Source organism: Glycine max, chromosome 8 (genome assembly GCF_000004515.6).
Source record: "Glycine max cultivar Williams 82 chromosome 8, Glycine_max_v4.0, whole genome shotgun sequence".
Taxonomy (NCBI): Eukaryota; Viridiplantae; Streptophyta; class Magnoliopsida; order Fabales; family Fabaceae; genus Glycine; species Glycine max.
Window position 1 is genome coordinate 30,598,472 of NC_038244.2, and position 19,093 is coordinate 30,617,564.

Below are 19,093 nucleotides of genomic sequence, written 5' to 3' on the forward strand. Positions count from 1 at the left end.
AAATCAACTCGCCTAGTCAAGCTCGTCCACAAAAATAGGGTTTTGAAAGTTTATCATTTCAGTTTCTTACCAAGTAAAATGGATCATTTTTAAGGTCCAACGCCTTAAAATGATCACCTTTGAAGTAAAAAGAATCACTTGATTCACGCATAAGGAAGAACTACGTAGGTCTGATTTCCTCTTCGATGGAGGGTACGTAGGAGCAAGAGCCCCGCTTTTGTCGACCTCAAAAAATAAAAAGAACTAAAAGTTAAGATAACACAATTTCCACAATTCTGAAAATTAGGCTGTTGTCCTTTGAGACAAACGTGAGAGGTGCTAATACCTTCCTCAAACGTAAATATGACTCCCGAACTTAGAATTTTTATTTTGATCGGTTTCCTTCGGTTTTTCCGACGTTTTCCACAAATAAACGTTGGTGGCGACTCCGCGCATCTTTCCTCCTTTGGAAAGCACACCCGTGAGCCTCGCCTCGCTCGCCCGCAAAAGGGCACGTTGCGACAGTTGGCGACTCCACTGAGGAATATTTTTGTGAGTTAGGCCTATTTTAAGGAATTGCGGATTTGTGAAACTTTGTGTGTGCATTTGTTGAACTTTGTAAAATGTAAATAACTGTTGTCTATTTCGCATTCTTTACACTGCATTCTAAGCACCCACGGGTTTGAGTAAAAAAGGGGCCCTATACCCGGGTTCATGGGAATTTAAGGAGTGGAGGTGAATCTATCATCATGCTAAGTCTCCGACTTGCTTGATAATAGTGAAACCTCGTCTAGAGCTTTCTCTCTTTATAATGTGTTGTCGCTGGTATTCCATACCGCCACAATATTATTATCTTGAGTGATGATACCTCTAGAAAACAGCCGTGTGAGTTATGAATTGTTGGGGAGTAGTTATTAGAGACCCCTAGATATTGTCCTATAGGTTCCCAAATAGGGGCAAAGAGCAAACACGCTCCGTGCCATTTGTTCTCATGCATTTTTTGGTAAATAGCACTAGTTTATAGTTTTGCTAGTGATGTTTGGTTACTTTAGAGTAATACGTAACCTTTTTAATACTACGTTGAGGCGCCATCATGCCCAAAACGTAGCATTAAAGTTGGATCTCTGCAGTCTCGTATGTGTGAATTACCCCTTTGTGTTGTTTTCTTTCCGTTTCATGCATGCGCATCTGCACCATACCGTCACACATGCGTTGTATGTGGGTCTCATCTTTTGTCATGGGAAGCCGGAAGATCCATATCGTCTTCTTAACTGCACACATGGGGCACTGCGCCCCCCAAATGCGCAATAAGGAGAGATAATTTTCCGGGCTCTCGTGTCCGTAAATGCATTCATATCATGCACCACATAAACATCTCTTCAACATCATAATGAACATATCGTTCCTGCATTTGTCCGTTATCATATTCCCATTTTGCATGAGTCATTGCATCATCATGCATATGCGTTCAACATACTTTTTGTTCTACATGTTTGCTCATACATGATCCTTGTATTTTCCTCTACAAAACAAAAACAAAAAAAAGGGAAGCATGAAAATTCACACTGCATTCTTAGTTGCATATATTCGGTACCATGAGCCAACCATGTTGGGATCATAAACCCATTTCACTTAAAAACAAAATGATTGAACATGGTACCTAATGCATGTTTAACTAAGAAAGGATGTTTCTTCGGGCATCTCAATCTCATAATTACATTTTCCATACATTGCATGCATATTCCCGAGTCTTTCATCCCTATGAAATGTTGTCGAAGTATTGGCAATCAGAATTGCCATTCCTTGGATTATCGGGTTGAACCAAGCTCACGCTTTTACGAAAAAGTTCATCAAGTCAAGTTGAAGCATGGAAGTAACCATCTTGCAAAAAATTGGGGCAAAAGATGGATCGGGTTACATCGTTGCTTCGTCTACTGCCAAACACATTTAGGACTGTTAATGTCCTTGTTACTTCCAGTTTCACCTTGACGAAGATGTCATGGACCATGTTGAAAATCTAAATTGATTCAACCCCATATCCTGCGTAAAGATTCACAATACTTCAACTGTGCACCATTCGCATACATCCATGTTGTTCATTGCATTCTTTCCTTGAAAAAAAAGACTTAATCATTGTTATAAAAAAGAAAAGAACACGCTTTACGGTGCCCTTACCGAACCCGTGCTAGAACTAGAGTAATGGGTGAAGTAGAGGAGGTGCAAGAGTAGATGAAGGCCCAACATAGAGGCCATGAAAGAGCAAATGGCCATAATGATGGAGGCCATGATGAGCGTGAAGAAGATAATGGAAGCCAATGCGGTTGCAATTGTTGCTACCAGCGTTGTTGCTAAGGTGAACCCGATGTCCCCATCCGGCATCAACCAAATGAATCATCCAACCTCATATATGGTAGGCAAAGATTTGGGAAGTACGGGCGGCCCCCATAATGTGAAAATTCAAAACGAGCACGCCTTCCCGCCATATGGCTTGCCTCTCAACTATACGCCACCCAATGTGGCGTACACTCCCAATAAGAATGTCAATAACTCCACTCCTATACCCATTGAGAGCCAGCAACCCCAAACTGATCATGCACATGTCTCTTAAACCATGGGGGAGACACATGAAATTCCCCATCACAATCTAGCCGACTTCGAGCCTTGGCTCGGATATGCCACTGAAGGGCAAGCAGTTAGTGGTATACCCCTACAAAACCCTTTGGAGGGCCCTCAGTATCACCCACAACAACACCTCTTGCATTCCACAACAAGTAAAAACCCTCATGCTATGGCAGAAATGGGAAAGCTGGATCATCTAGGGGAAAGGCTCAGGGCCATTGAAGGAGGTGAAGATTATTCCTTTGCTAACCTAGAAGAGTTGTTCCCAATACCCAATATCATCACCCCTCTCAAGTTCAAGGAGCTGGACTTTGAGAAGTACAAGGGGACTACTTGCCCCAAGAACCGTCTAAAGATGTATTATCAGAAGATGGGGGCATACGCAAAGGATGAGGAATTACTGATACATTCCTTCCAAGAAAATCTTACTGGGGTAGCTGTTACCTGGTACACCAACCTGGAACCTTCTCGAGTCCACTCTTGGGAGGACCTAATGGTTGCCTTCGTTAGGCAGTGTCGGTATAATGGCTTCGGATAGGATGCAACTACAAAATATGTGCAAAAAAGGGGGCACAGATCTTTCAAAGAATACGCCCAAAGGTGGAGAACCTGGCAGCTCAAGTGGCACCTCAATGACGAAAAAAACGATGACAATGATAGTAGACACATTACCAGTATTCTACTATGGAAAATGGTGGGCTACGCACCTTCAAAGCTTTGCGGATTTGGTCTTTGCCAGTGAAAGGATTGATGTGGGTCTAAAAAAAAGCAAATTTAGTCATCCTGCTTGGACGAATGAGAAAACTAGGGCAAATGAAGAGGGTGAGGATGAAGGAGAAGCCCGTGCTGTGACTGCCATTCCAATACAGCCAAGTTTCCCACCAACCCAACAATGTCATTACTCAGCCAATAACAAACCTTCTCCTTACCCACCGCCCAGTTATCCACAAAGGCCATCCCTAAAATCAACCACAAAGCCTACCTACCGCACTTCCAATGACAAACACCACCTTTAGCGTAAACCAAAACACCAACCAAGAAATGAATTTTGCAGCGAGAAAGCCTTAGAATTCACCCCAATTCCAGTGTCCTATGCTGACTTGCTCCCATATCTACTTGATAATTCAATGGTAGCCATAACCCTAACTAAGGTTCATCAATCTCCATTTCTCTGAGAATACGATTTGAACGCAACGTGTGCCTGTCACGGAGAAGCCCCGGGGCGTTCCATTGAGCATTGTAGGGCTCCGAAGCGTAAGGTGCAAGGTCTAATTGATACTTTGAGGAGAATCGTGTGTAAATCCTGACATTGACGAGAGATGCCACACATGGGGAAATTTTGAAAGCTGTTGTTAGATGTCTCTAATGAAGCATCTTTGCTTATTCAACTTTCACCAGAATATGGGTGTAAGCCATTGGTCTGTTTGCTCAAGCGACCTGTGCTCCTGAGTTTGGACTTCCAAGACCTTTCAATAAGAGATTACTCGTCTTGCACGTTGGTGGGGGCGCCGTAAAACAACGAGTAAAGTTCAAAACCAATAAGTTTCAAAATAAGAAAAAAAGGTTCAAAAAGAAAAAAGAAGCATTTGATTGACTGTGTTTTCAAGACGTTCATTTGACCTCATTTTATCATTCCGGAAAGTTTGTTTTTTAGAGAGAAGTGAGTTATCAAGAATAGGATGTTAGACAAATGGCCTCAGTTACCTTAAGAAAAAAAAGGGTTTGAATTAAGATACAAAGGCTATTCCCCAATTAAACTTTCACTCTCTCTTTTTGGATTAACAATGCACCCTTCACATGAATTACTCAAAAGACAATTCAAAATAAACTTCTTTAAAGCAAAAGATAAATAGAAATAAATAAAAGAAGTTTAAGGAATGAGAGGAATGCAAACTTGATTTATACTGGTTCGGCCACTTCCCGTGCCTACGTCCAGTCCTCAAGCAACCCACTTGAGATTTTCCACTCTCTTTGTAAAACTCCTTTTACAAAGTCTGAACCACACATGGACAATCCTTCCCTTGTGTTCAAGAATCCCCTACAACAAGAGACCCACGGTCTCTTAATCCCTTTTCAGAAATAAGAAGAAGAGAAGAAGAAATCTCTCTTAAAAGAGATAGATTGTAAAATGAAGATCAATCAAAATTCCTTATTGAATATGCAAGTGGTTGACCAAGGAATCTTTTTGAGAGGATAAAACATTTCAGTTCAGAAAAAACTCTTAATCTTTTAAGAGGATAAAACTTCTTGGGCAATGAAAACTCCCTTTAAGTTCGTGTTTCCACGTCACCTTTGATGGTCATTCATAAAAAATTTGAATAGGTGTGACTCTTGGCAATTATTTTCTGAAAATCCCCTCTGGTAATAAATTACACATTATAAATTTTGAATTCAAATTTCTAGTGACTGTGATAAACATTTTCAACTGCTGGTAATCGATTACTAGAGAGAAAATCTCAATTTGAAATGATAGAATTCTTCGGTCAAACCTTTTGTTTTTTTCAATTTGGAAACTTCTTCCTAAAGATTCTAGAGATCAACTTGATCATATATCTTGATTTTCTTGGATTCTTGTCTTGAATAAAACTTAGAAGAACTTGATCCTTTAGCATCATCAAGACATCAAAACATCCTGCTTCTACATAGGAGTCATTTGACTTAATCCATCAATTGAAAAATCCTTCAACTATTTCTCATCCTTGGAAAATTCTTTTTGCAAGAATCAACTGCTTCTTCTTCACTACAAGGTTGTGAAAACAAGACAACAATTGGTACCTCTAAGCCCTACACTGGGGCAACGAAAGGCACCATGCAAAAACCTCAAGCGAACCTAGGGGCAGATTAGAAGTTCTCACCGAATAGGTTCCCAGCTACAAGGTCATGACGAAAGATAACAATTGGTACCTCAAAGCCTTACACTGGGGCAATGAGGGGCATCGTGCATGAGCCTCAAGTGAACATAGGGGCAGGTCAAAAGTTCTCACCCGTTGATGTTTTTAAACAAAAAAAAGGGGAGACAAGCCCTGGAATTTCAATAGATTGATTAAACGTCAAACGGCTCCATTCCCGTCACTCCAAAATGGTCAAGTGACTAAATCAAACAGAACATACACTCTGAGGGAGTTCCCGGAGAGATTTGCAAAAGATAGGATAAGGTTGCATGAATTATCACCTTTTTCAAAAGAACAGTCAATCTGTGTTTTCCAAAAAAATTAAATCAAAATCAAAATCAAAATCACAAAATAGGGAAAGAATGTCATGAACATTGTACAACTTTCCATTGCATTGCATTGTTTCATATGAGGTCAGCATTACCAAATTTCACGACAAAGTTTGCATGCGTCTGCATCCCTAAAAATCATGTTAATTGCATAGATTTCCTACATCTCGTGTCCAATCTTGTTGGATGACCGGCCCTCTCGATGAGTCAATCTCTTGCTTTCTCATAAAGGTGGACCCTTGGGTACTAGTACCTATCACCTTTAGAGGACTATATGTCCTCGCCTGTAGAGGGCTGCACGCCCTCGCCTTTAGAGGGCTATGCGTCCTCGTTTTTAGTGTGCTCCATATCCATACCTTAAGAGAATATAAGGTCCTTTGCCCTTAGATGCTTCACCGAGACTTGCGCTCCCGGTTAAGGGGCCAGTAGTTTCCTTTTATTAGTTCCTAGGCCACCCCCTGATATTAGAGGGTGACCAACTGTGCAAGCACATCCAGAGAGGGAGGCTATCACGCATCTACTATGCATACCGGGGCAAGATTTCACCCGTGCCGTTGCAAAAAGACGAGTGTGGATCATGCGCACCAACATGACCACTTTTACATGGATATGGATAACGTTGCTATTTAGTAACATTCTGCCCAGCGACCACAATGCCAATCTCCCCCTGCAGATGTATCGGTTGGTCTGTGCCGTCATGACATAGGTAAGTATGCACATGGTTCAATTGATTTCTGATGTCATCTATTGTTTGCAGGGATCGTGCCCATATGATGCCCAGTGGACCCGAAGAAGTCCAACAGGGCCCTGGGGTTTCCAGCTCTGGTTGCGGGCCTATGTCAGTCCTACAGGGTGCCCGTTCCCCCAGCGAGGTCATGACATCGTGACATAGGTAAGTATACATATGGTTCAACTGATTTCTGATACCATCTATTGTTTACAGGAATCGCTCCCACAAAGACACCCAGTGGACCCGGAGAAGTCCAACAGGGCCCTGGGGTTTCCAGCTCTGGTTACGGGCCCCTGTCAGTCCTACAGGATGCCTGTTTCCCCTGGCAAGGAATCGTGCCCGCAAGACACCCTGTGGACCCGAAGAAGTCCAACAGGGTCTTGGAGTTGCCAAGCTCTGATTATGGGCCTCTGTCAGTTCTACGGAGTGCCTGTTGCCCCCAGCAAGATCATCAGGCCCCCTACTAATCGAGATTTCATCAAGAAGTACTGCGTCTCCAGGCAGGCGCAGGGCGAAACACCACAGCAGCCTGGGGATGGCCAGCAGCGGGCAACAGACGCACCGCCATCACCTCTAGAGTTCACCTCAGCTCATCCACAAAAAGGTTAGAGCGTTGCTTACGACCCATGGCCGAGCAATAGGCGACCAAGTCCAAAGCCAAAGGTAAGCAAAGTACTAGGTCCGTGACCGACAAGCCATCAAGCGTCCAGCTCAAGACGTTAAAGAAGCGCTACTAGGAGGTAACCTAGTAACTTTTAAATCTCTTGTTATTTGATCACTTTTTGTTTCTCAAGTCATAGCAGGACACACCTAGTTGCTCATGATCCTAGGAATTTAAATAAAACAAGCACAAGCTCGGAAGGTAGTCATACCTCACAAAAAATATATATATGTATGTTTAGGTAGAAAGATACCTTGGATATGCATGTATGTAGCAAAAATACTTCACAAAATATATATATGTATGTTTAGGTAGCAAGATACCTTGGATATGCATGTATATAGCAAAAATATCTCACAAAACATATATATGTATGTTTAGGTAGCAAGATACCTGGGACACGCATGTATATAGCAAAATACTTCACAAAAATATACGTATGTTTAGGTAGCAAAATATCTCATGGAAGAAAAGAGAGCAAAAAGAGAGCGAGCAAGAAAAGAATAAGAAGAAAAAAAATATAGAAATATATATATATAATAATAATAATAATAATAATAATAATAATAATAATAATAATAATAAAGGTTGTCTAGCTAAAAAACAACATGCTTTTGAAAAGAGATGACTTCCAACTTTTCTTTGAAAAAATTTGCTGATCATAACTAGTTTTTGAAAGAATGTGTATACACCTGAAGGGTGAATGCTGTGAAAATTTTCCCGGACGCCCAAAATGGACTCGAATGAATGCACAAATTGATAAAAGAACGTATTTTGGAAACACCGGGTTAACTTAAATAGGGAAAATGAATCCTGAGCCCTAGTGTCACATGACCATAAAAAACTTGATGCTTGAGTATCCACATAGGTGCATGCATGACCAGTTTTGCATAAAATTTCCTAATCATCATTGTTGCATGTGTATCATGGAAATAATGTAGGACATCCCCTTTATCCCCGAACCGCTGGCCAAACCGTGACATATATCGTGACCAGCCGTTCTACAAGCCTTGAGCCAAAATCCCAACTTATCATAAACCTTGACCCAGGGTGAGAATGTCAATCCTTGCCCTCGAAAGAAAACACAAAGAGAAGGAAAATTCCCAATCCAAGAAAGGGAGAAGACACAAAAAAAAAAATTCCCAATCAAAGAGTGGGAGAAAGCAAAAAAAAAAGAAAGAAAAATTCTCGATCAAGGATCGGAAGAAAACAGAAGAAATATGTAGAAAGGTCTTTGGACCAGACAATATCTGAACAATACAGAATTGTCACCAAGTAAACAAAAAAGAAAGGAAACCACGACCCAAAGTGGCCCTCTCCCTTTGATTGCCAACCAAAATCCTGTGCGCTAGCAACTTTCTCGCCACGCACTAAACAAAAACAGAAAAGGAAAAGGCAAAAACACTCAAAGCCAAATTCCCCACCTAAAAACCATTCCCAAAATAAGTCCTATTGATCCATGATCACGCATGTAATCTTTGATTTGATAGGAAATGATTTGCAAAATCAAGTCATGCCATATCTATGGTTCGGAATTAGGATAAAACACTTACCTTTGTGAGATTGATACACTTTGAGTGATTTTCTCCTATCTTTGTTGGACCCCGTGTTTCCTCTAAATGGTCGTTTAGAAACGAAATGCTAACATCCAAAATCTCATTTACGGTTATGACAAAATTTCATCAGCATACTCTCCTTCCCCGATAGACACATTGTCTTTCATCCAAAAAGCATATGTTGCTCTGATCAGTTGGAAGTTTTGTCTCTTTACTAAAGCATGTTCGCATTTTGGTGAAGAAAACACTGAGACTATTTTTAGTCTCACAGTTATCAAGAACTACGTAGGTCTGAGTTCCTCATCACAAATTGAGGATACGTAGGAGCAAAAGCCCTGCTTTTGTCGACCACCCCACTTTTTGTTACCGTGACCCAAGAGCCCGGTGGCATGCGGAGCCACATGACCGTGGGATCCCCAAATTTGTATGTTCCATCATTTATCATTTGTATGCTATCTTTTGTTTAACTGAGGGACTAACGTTTGTTTCGTTTTGATTGACTTTTGTTTTGTGCATACATGTCGTTTGAACTGTTACGTTAGTATTTACTTCATTGTTGTCAATAGTGTTTTTTGAAATTCCGGAGTCGTGTGGAGTTTTCCATTTAGGAACGTCATCCTAAAATTAAAATGAACCAAAATCATGATAAAAAAGGAAAGAAGTGTTGTGAATAAAATGTCTACATATATAAAGGAAAAGAAAAAATGTTTTTGTCTATATACATGTATGTAAAAGGAAAATGTGTATAGAAGGTTTTTGTGTGTGTAAGTGATGCGTGGAGAGAAATTCTTGTGTGTGTGAGTAACGAGTGTATATAAAGAAACTTTTGTATAAACCATAGGTGTGCGTTGGAGAAAAACGAAAAAGATCTTTGAATGTAAATAGGGTTTGACCGTGTGACGTAAAGAGAGAGAGTTCCAATGCATATACAGAAAAAGTTTGTCATGTATAAAGAGTGTAGATATACAAAGAAAAATTTCTTCATAAAGGACCATAGGTGTATAATTTTGTGAATATATAAAAATGAAACAAAAAGGAAAAAGAAAGAAAGACCGCGAAGGTCGACATGTTATAGTTAAGAAGTATAAATCATTCGTAAAGAGCAAGCGTATCTTCTGGAAACAAGGGACTGACGCTAAGAGTTTATTTTCCGGAATGACCGAGATAAGAATGGATGAATTCATTAAACTGATGAAAGAACATAACTTGGAAACGTTGGGTCTGTTTGTGTAAATTCCCAACCGTAGTATCACAATGCCATAAACTGGATGCTTGAGTGCCCACCTGGTTGTAGCCCTGACTAATTTTGCACGTTGTTTTCAAATCATCATTGTCACGCGTGCCTTATAGAACAATATGGAAGTTCGGCCCGAAATCGACATTTTGACACCCAAATTTGTTTCGCCCCAGATATCAAGACTGGGTTCCCACGATAAAAGACCCCATTGAAACACAACCTTAGACCTTTTTGAACCTTGGCCTATAAAAAAGAATCCTCATTCCTTCCCCGAAGCAAAGGACAACGGAATCTCCTCAAGGGAGAGCGAATAGAATGCTAAAACCCGATTTCCCAAACAAAGGGATGGGGAAGGAGAAGTGAAAAGAAAGAAAAGGAATAAATGGAAAGAAAGAAAAAGAAAAAGATGAAAATAAAGAAAAGAACAATAAAAAAGAAAAGGAAGGATTCCCGATCGAAGGTCAAAGGAAAGTGAAAATGGAAAAGAGCGGAGGCAAACAAAATAATTTTGGGTCAATGAAAGAAAGGGAATTGAAAATCTTCAGATCAGATAAATTCTTGGCAAGGTAAGTGACTGCCGGCAAAGGGAAACCCATTTTTGGTGTCTCTTCCTTTCAGATTGCCATTCTCGACTGGCGATATCCCACCCCACATGAACAAAGAGGAAAAGACCGAAACACCCAGCTTCCTCTCCAAAAACACTACCCTAGAGAAAATCCTATTGGTCCGTGATCGTACGTTTGATCTTTGATTTGATAGGAAGTCATGTGCAAAATAAAGTCATGGTGCAGTTATGGTTTGGGAATAGGATAAAACACTTGCCTGTGTGAGTTTTATACACTATGAGTAATTTATTTTCAGCTTAGCCCGATGTTTCCCCTACATGTTCATTTAAAAGCTAAAAGTTGACATCCTGCCCTTCATTCTCGGTTACAAGGAAGATTACCCTTAGCACAAGTATATTGTATCTCTAAGATATGGTGCTCTCGCGAATGATTTATTTTTCTTTGCAAAAAACATGTTTTCCTTTAGGTGGGAAAACCCGGTGGACCATTCGGTCCTGCCAACAAACCACTTTTTTCGGAGCCCCATGAATGTCATTGCCTAGCGCTTTTCATGTGTCCTCCACCTTCGAGTTTGGAGCTATGCTTCATGATTGCCTAAGTGTGGACCCTCTAGTGCAATCCTCCATTCCACTTTTTTCGGAGCCCCATGAATGTCATTGCCTAGCGCTGTTCATGTGTCCTCCACCTTCGAGTTTGGAGCTATGCTTCATGATTGCCTAAGTGTGGACCCTCAAGTGCAATCCTCCATTCTCCACTTTTTTCGGAGCCCCATGAATGTCATTGCCTAGCGCTGTTCATGTGTCCTCCACCTTCGAGTTTGGAGCTATGCTTCATGATTGCCTAAGTGTGGACCCTCAAGTGCAATCCTCCATTCTCCACTTTTTTCGGAGCCCCATGAATGTCATTGCCTAGCGCTGTTCATGTGTCCTCCACCTTCGAGTTTGGAGCTATGCTTCATGATTGCCTAAGTGTGGACCCTCAAGTGCAATCCTCCATTCTCCACTTTTTTCGGAGCCCCATGAATGTCATTGTCTAGCGTTGTTCATGTGTCCTCCACCTTCGAGTTTGGAACTATGCTTCATGATTGCCTAAGTGTGGACCCTCAAGTGCAATCCTCCATTCTTCACTTTTTTCGAAGCCCCATGAATGTCACTGCCTAGCGCTGTTCATGTGTCCTCCACCTTCGAGTTTGGAGCTATGCTTCATGATTGCCTAAGTGTGTGCAATCCTCCATTCTCCACTTTTTTTGGAGCCCCATGAATATCATTGCCTAGCGCTGTTCATGAGTTTTCGTAACTTCTTCGAAAGCTAAAAAAGAATAAATACATAATCCGTGAAGATTCGTAACCTTGCGGAAGGAAAATAAGTATCGTTACGAAATTTGTAAAGTTTCGTAACGTTACGGAAAAAGAATTACCAAAAAAGGTAAGGGGGTGCATTTAGTAAAAAGGGGGGTACAAATAGCAATCAGGCCCACTTGGGCCTTCCAGATTCTTCCTCCAGAAGGCTGTTGCTTCTGGAGGAAGCAACCTTGCTCGCCTGGGCGAGCTGGGTGGCAAGCTCCTCCCCTATTTTGCTATAAATAGGGGGAGGAATGAAGGGAGAAGGGGTTCAGCCTTCTTGGCACTTCTTATTCTCTCGAAATTGCTGAGGAAAATTATTTCCGTGAAGAAAATCCAAGCCGAGGCGCTTCCGTAACGTTTCCGTAACGTTTCTGTGAGTAATTACGCGAAGATTCTCGACCGTTCTTCAACATTCATCGTTCGTTCTTCGTTTTTCTTCAGTCTTCAACGGGTATGTACCTAAAAACCGAGCTTTTAAATTCAATCTATGTACCCGTGGTGGTCCCCATTTGTTTTGTGTATTTTTATTCTCGTTTTCATTCGCTTTCTATACCCCCTTTTGACGTGCTTCAGTCATTTATTTAAGTTGTTTCTCGCCTAATCTAAAAATAAAATAAATTTCCACCGATCATTTGAATTGTATCATTCGTTAATTTCTGTTAAAATGAATTCCGACCGTTCGGTCATGCCGTAACCACGTCGGAAATAAAAAAAAGAGGTAAAATAATAATATAATAATCGGAAAAAATACCTTTTAGTAGAATAAAGCGAAAAATCAATCGGACGTTTTCTCTTTGGGATTTCTCATTCTTAATTGAATTGACTAATAACTAAAGTGAAACTAAGGCTAAAATCAACTCGCCTAGTCAAGCTCGTCCACAAAAATAGGGTTTTGAAAGTTAATCATTTCAGTTTCTTACCAAGTAAAATGGATCATTTTTAAGGTCCAACGCCTTAAAATGATCACCTTTCAAGTAAAAAGAATCACTTGATTCACGCATAAGGAAGAACTACGTAGGTCTGATTTCCTCTTCAATGGAGGGTACGTAGGAGCAAGAGCCCCGCTTTTGTCGACCTCAAAAAATAAAAAGAACTAAAAGTTAAGATAACACAATTTCCACAATTCTGAAAAATAGGCTGTTGTCCTTTGAGACAAACGTGAGAGGTGCTAATACCTTCCTCAAACGTAAATATAACTCCCGAACTTAGAATTTTTATTTTGACCGGTTTCCTTCAGTTTTTCCGATGTTTTCCACAAATAAACGTTGGTGGCGACTCCGCGCATCTTTCCTCCTTTGAAAAGCGCACCCGTGAGCCTCGCCTCGCTCGCCCGCAAAAGGGCACGTTGCGACATTAGTGCACAACTCCTTCAAGAATTTAGCATATCTTGGAATTTGCTTTATTGCATCAAGCAGAGGTATGTTTACCTCTACTTTTCTAAATGTTTCCAAGATCTCCTTCTCTGCCTCTTCCATTTTTTTGTTGGAAATTGCTCTTGGAGGGAATGGAAGAGGTATATGATGCTTCTCTTTAGATTCACCTGCATAGAAATTGTTAGGTAACTTACTCTTTAAATTTTTGTCATCATCTTTTTCTGGAGTAGAGTGAGGTTGGGCAGGTTCATTTGCAGATGAGGAAGATGCTACTGGTTGAGGTCCATGACACTACTTTCCTGACCTCAATGTAATGGCACTCACATTTTTGGGATTCTGGACAGATTGAGAAGGTAATCTATCAGAATTCTGGGACTGTTGTTGATTTAACTGTGTAGCCAACTGTCCCATCTGATTAGTTAAGCTCTGAATAGAGGCTTTGGTCTCTTGTTGAAACTGCATGTTTTGCATAGTCATTTGCCTCACAAGTTCTTCAAGGGAAGGTTGCGGAGGGGCCTCAATTATTTGCTGTTTCTAGGGCTGTTGCTGTTGTTGTTGCTAGATTGGTGGAGGAACGTATGGTCTGCTTGGGCCAGCAACAATTTTAAAATAAGGCTTCGACCATCTAAGGTTGGGATGATTCCTCCATCTGGGATTGTACCTGTTGCTGGAGAGGTTATAGTTGTTCTGTTGTGGCTGATTTTGTTGCTGAGGTTGAAGAGGTCTGTTGTAGATGTTTGCAGCATAAGCTTCAGGCTGTTCAATTGCTTCAGATTGTTGCACAGAAGGGCAAAGGTCTGTGTGGTGGTCGGTAGAGGAGCATATACCACAGAGTCTGGCGACAGGTGCAGATTTTTGATTCATGGCCAGTTGGGTTACCAGGTTAACAAAGGCATCTAGTTTACCTTCAAGCTTCTTAGTCTCGGTTGATGAAGATGAATTCATGGCTACTTCATGCACTCCTCTAATGACAATAGCATCACTCCTGGCACTAAATTGCTGGGAGTTTGAAGCCATCTTCTGAATTAAATTTCTGGCTTCAGCAGGGGTCATGTCTCCAAGGGCTCCACCATTGGCAGCATCTATCATACTTCTCTCCATGTTACTGAGTCCTTCACAAAAATATTGGAGGAGAAACTGCTCAGAAATTTGGTGGTGAGGGCAAATAGCACATAATTTTTTAAATCTCTCCCAGTATTCATATAGGCTCTCTCCTCTACGCTGCCTAATGCCTGAGATATCTTTTCTGATGATTGTGGTCCTGGAAGCAGGGAACAATTTTTCTAAGAATACTCTCTTGAGGTCATCCCAGCTCGTGATGGACCATGGAGCAAGGTAATATAGCCAGTCCTTTGCCACTCCCTATAAAGAATGAGGAAAGGCCTTCAAAAATATGCGATTCTCTTGGACATCTGGTGGTTTCATGGTGGAGCAGACAATATGGAATTCTTTCAAATGTTTGTGTGGGCCTTCACCTGCAAGGCCGTGAAACTTCAGAAGCAAATGGATTAGTCCAGTTTTAAGAACATATGGGACATCCTCATCAGGGTATTGGATGCACAAGCTTTTGTAGGTGAAATCAGGTGCAGCCATTTCCCTTAGAGTCCTCTCACGGGGTGGAGGTTGTGCCACATTCTCAAAATGTTCAAAATCAGAATGCTCAAAATCACCAATAACATAATGCTCAGGATGCTCAAAAGGTACTAAATGATGTCTAAATAATCTATGAATTGTCCTATCTATCTCAGGATTAAAGGGTTGTAAGTCAGATGGATTGCCTCTAGTCATACACTAAATTCAGCATGCACAATTAGTTGCCTTCTTATGCAAGTATCAGTGTAGGTTTGAACTACAGCTACCATTAAATGATATCCAAATGACTTGAAATTTTGTGAGCAACCTTATAAAATGATGAGAAGATAGCACAAAAAATTTCAAACAAAAATTCAAAGTCTAACTATAGAAGCTAAAAATGATAAGTTAAGAAAAATAAGAGAATAATACTTGGAAAATAAAAAACTTGACAGAATCGCAATTTTTGGAAGAAGGAGACCTCATCCGGCCCATGGCCGGCTGCCACGGCATGGGAAATTTTTTTCCACCCCAAATACATATATAATAATAGTCATTTTGATACCTAGAGCAAAAGTTATGACCGTTTAAAGTTTTGACAAAAATCAAATTTGCTACCTTTTTGGAACTTTCAAATCTGACCAAACTAAGGGCTCCAACTATTTTTCCCACGAAATATGAATCAAAAGAAGTGACCACAAAAAAATTCAGCCAAAAATAACAACTCTAGCTACCAAAACAAAAAATCTCAATTAATTCAGCAAGGGTGATCTCTAAAATCCGTCGCTAAGGGATTTCCACTACTACTTTGTTTTCCAGTTCAACAAAAGTGGTCGGCTAATCCATCGCAAAGCACTATTCACAACAAACTCAAAAACTGAAATAGGGGAAGCGCTGAACATAGAAACTAAAATAAAACACCACAGTAAACAAAATAACAAGACACTAAACAACACTAACACAACACTAACACAATATGAAAGAATTAAACACTAACATGACACTAGCTATTATGAACCTTTGGACACTGCTCCCCAACAACGACGCCAAATTTGATCGAGGCCGTACCCGAATCAAATAAACATTAAAATGCAGTAACTAGGAAGTGATCCTAGGTCGTTTCCCAACGAGCAATGATAAACCACATGTTCATAACAGATAATAATAAAATAGTAACGAATTGGGGGGGGGGGGGTTCTTTGCTTTTGTAAATTAAAAAGCGAATAGATGTGAATTATAAAATATCAGAATTAAAACACGTTGCTTCCCCTTGATTCACAAGCAAGTCCCTTATCCTAGGTTACGAGAGTTTATCCTTTATCAGTTCAACCACTTAATCCAACCCTAAATTAAATTACTAAGCGAAATTTAACATAAGACATTCATTATGTGATTAAGCAACACATACACCAATTAATCATAAACGATCATTAAGCATGAACGTAATTAAGCGCAGAGACAATTAATCAAGGACTAAGCATGCATGAATTAATAGCAACAAATTTAGAGTAATTAGTGAAAAGGAAAAACTGAACAGAATTTAATAGTAATAATAGAACCTCAAAGAGAACTATGCTTGATCCTCAAGAGAAAACAACGCTGAAGACTTAACCTTCCATTAATCAACAGAGAACGAAATTATAAATTGAAGAACGAAATTTTATTGCTGAAACGAAAAGTAAAAACTGGAATTGCAAAACAAAAAAGTGTCTAAGAAAAGCCTAAAACTAAAAATTAATATAAGAGAGAGAGAAGAGAGAGAGAGAGCCTAAACTAGAACCTTGGTGCTGTTATATAGTTTTCCAGCCCCAAAGCTTACAAATCTGTTTTAAATCCAAGCCCATAAATAAAATAAAATCAAATCTAGATAAGATAAGATATAGATGAAATAATATCTAGATGAGATCAAATCTAAATAATATCTAGATAAGATAAAGTCTAGATAAGATAAAATTTTGTAGAATAAAATAGTCTGCCCTCTTCAAGTCCAAGCCCAATTCTGGATTCAAGCCCATTGCTTCATTATTTCCTGAAATTAGATTAAAAACATCAAATTAGCTGAATGGGCCCAAATAATAAAACTGCCTAATTAATTTGACAATTAAGACTAATCAGTAATTAAAGTAGTGCAAAAAGGGTTAAGAAATAGGAGAAAATAATGGCACATCACCCACCTTCGCCTTTCCCTTCGTGTCCTGGGACCGCACCAACGGATCGGGTGCTGTGAAGATTCACCCACTACGGGTCATACCGCTTGTGCTAGAGATGCTAGTAACCTTGGCAGCGGATAGGTCATCTCTGACAGACTCGTCTTTCCTTCCGACAGGCTTTTGGGGGGCGTACCTCCATGGGACCGCCTTGTCACTCTTGTAGGGGAAGGGGACAGGCTTCTTACCCGGGATAGGCTGGAAGCCTCGGGGCTTTTGGGTGGTAGCATCTCTGGTGAAGTGGACCACCAATGGTTTGGGCTTGCTCTCAGGCTTTTGTCAGTTGATCGCATGCACACATGTTGCTCCCCCTTGCTTGCACCACCAACTTCAAATTGGCCTTAATCCATTATCCCTTGTAGCAAATCCTCTACCATAGGGCATGTCTCTACATCGTGCGCTGCCCTCCCTTCGCCCTCGTCAAAGAAAATGACGACCGCCACGCGCAATGCCTTGAATATAAACCTCCTAAAGGTTACCACATCTTTGATTTGCTTCGACCTTTGAGGTCTGCACTCTTCCACCGCATTAACCGCTGGTCCCCTATGACTGGTGTCGCAACCTACCCTTTTGCGGGCGAGCGAGGCGAGGCTCACGGGTGCGTTTTCCAAAGGTGGAAAATGCACAGAGTCGCCACCAACATTTATTTGTGGAAAACGTCGGAAGAGCCGAAGGAAACCGGTCATGAAGAATATTCCAGATTCGGGAGTTGTATTTACCTTTTAGGAAGGTATTAGCACCTCTCACGTTTGTCCCAAAGGACAACAACCTTAGATTAGAATTGTGTGAAATCATGCATCTAAACTTTTATTTCTTTTTTTATTTTTGAGGTCGACAAAAGCGGGGCTCTTGCTCCTACGTGCCCTCCATCGAAGAGGAAATCAAACCTACGTAGTTCTTTCAAAAGGGCGAATCAAGCGATTCTTTTTACATGGAAGGTGGTCCTTTTAAGGCGTTGGACCTTAAAATCATCCATTTTTACTTGGTGAGAAAAACTGAGGTATCGAACCTTAAAATCCTTTTTAGTGATTTTTTGCAGACGAGCTTGACTTTGCGAGTTGATTTTAGCCTTAGTTTCACTTTAGTTATTAGTTAATTCAATTAAGAAAGAGAAATCCCAAAGAGAAACGTCCGATTGATTTTTTTGGTTTATTTTACTAAAAGATATTTTTTGATTATTATATTATTATTTTACCTCTTTTTAGTTTCCAACGTGGTTACGACATGACCGAACGGTCGGATTTCATTTTAACAGAAATTAACAGATATTACAAATCAAATGATCGATGGAAATTAATTTTATTTTTTGATTAGGCGAGAAAATGACTTAAGTAAATGGCTAAAGCACATCAAAAGGGGGTACAGAAAGTAAATGAAAATGGAAATAAAAGTATGCAAAACAAATGGGGACCACCAATGGTACATAAAATGAATTGAAAAGTTCAATTTCGGGAACTTACCGGTTGAAGACCGAAGAACAACGAAGAACGAACGACGAACGACGAAGAATGTTACAGAAACGTTACAGAAGCACCTCAACTTGGATTTTCTTCACGGAAACAATTTTTCTCACTAATTTTAAGTGATCGCGAAGTACCAGAAGGGTTGAACCCCTTTCTCCTTCACTCCTCCCCCTATTTATAGGAAAACAGGGGAGGAGCTTGCCACCCAGCTCGCCCAGGCGAGCCAGGTTGCTTCCTCCAAAAGCAACCGCCTTCTGGAGGAACATCCTGGAAGGCCTAAGTGGAAAGCAAAGATAAAACACTGATTTCGTCCGTCTTCGCCCTATCCGTGATTAGTCTATGACGACTCCCGTCTCTCCTCCTTCTTTCTCTGCACAACACAAAACAAACACAAACAAAAAAAACACCAATAACATAATATATACGTATACACAGGTTTGGCGAAGGAACCGATCGGAAAAATAACAAAAAACCATATTTTCGAGTCACCGGAGGCTCCACACTTGATAACGGAGGACGAATGAACAGCGCTAGGCAATCAATTCATGGGGCTCCGAATAGGATGGT

General features: G+C 40.5%; 1 non-coding gene across 1 annotated transcript; it reads left to right on the forward strand.

Annotated features, from left to right (window-relative positions):
• The first annotated feature begins 14,431 nt into the window (after window positions 1-14,431).
• On the forward strand, window positions 14,432-14,538 carry LOC113002447 (small nucleolar RNA R71). Its single transcript, XR_003268009.1, has one exon. It is a non-coding gene; the product is annotated as a small nucleolar RNA R71 (small nucleolar RNA).
• The last annotated feature ends 4,555 nt before the right edge of the window (window positions 14,539-19,093 follow it).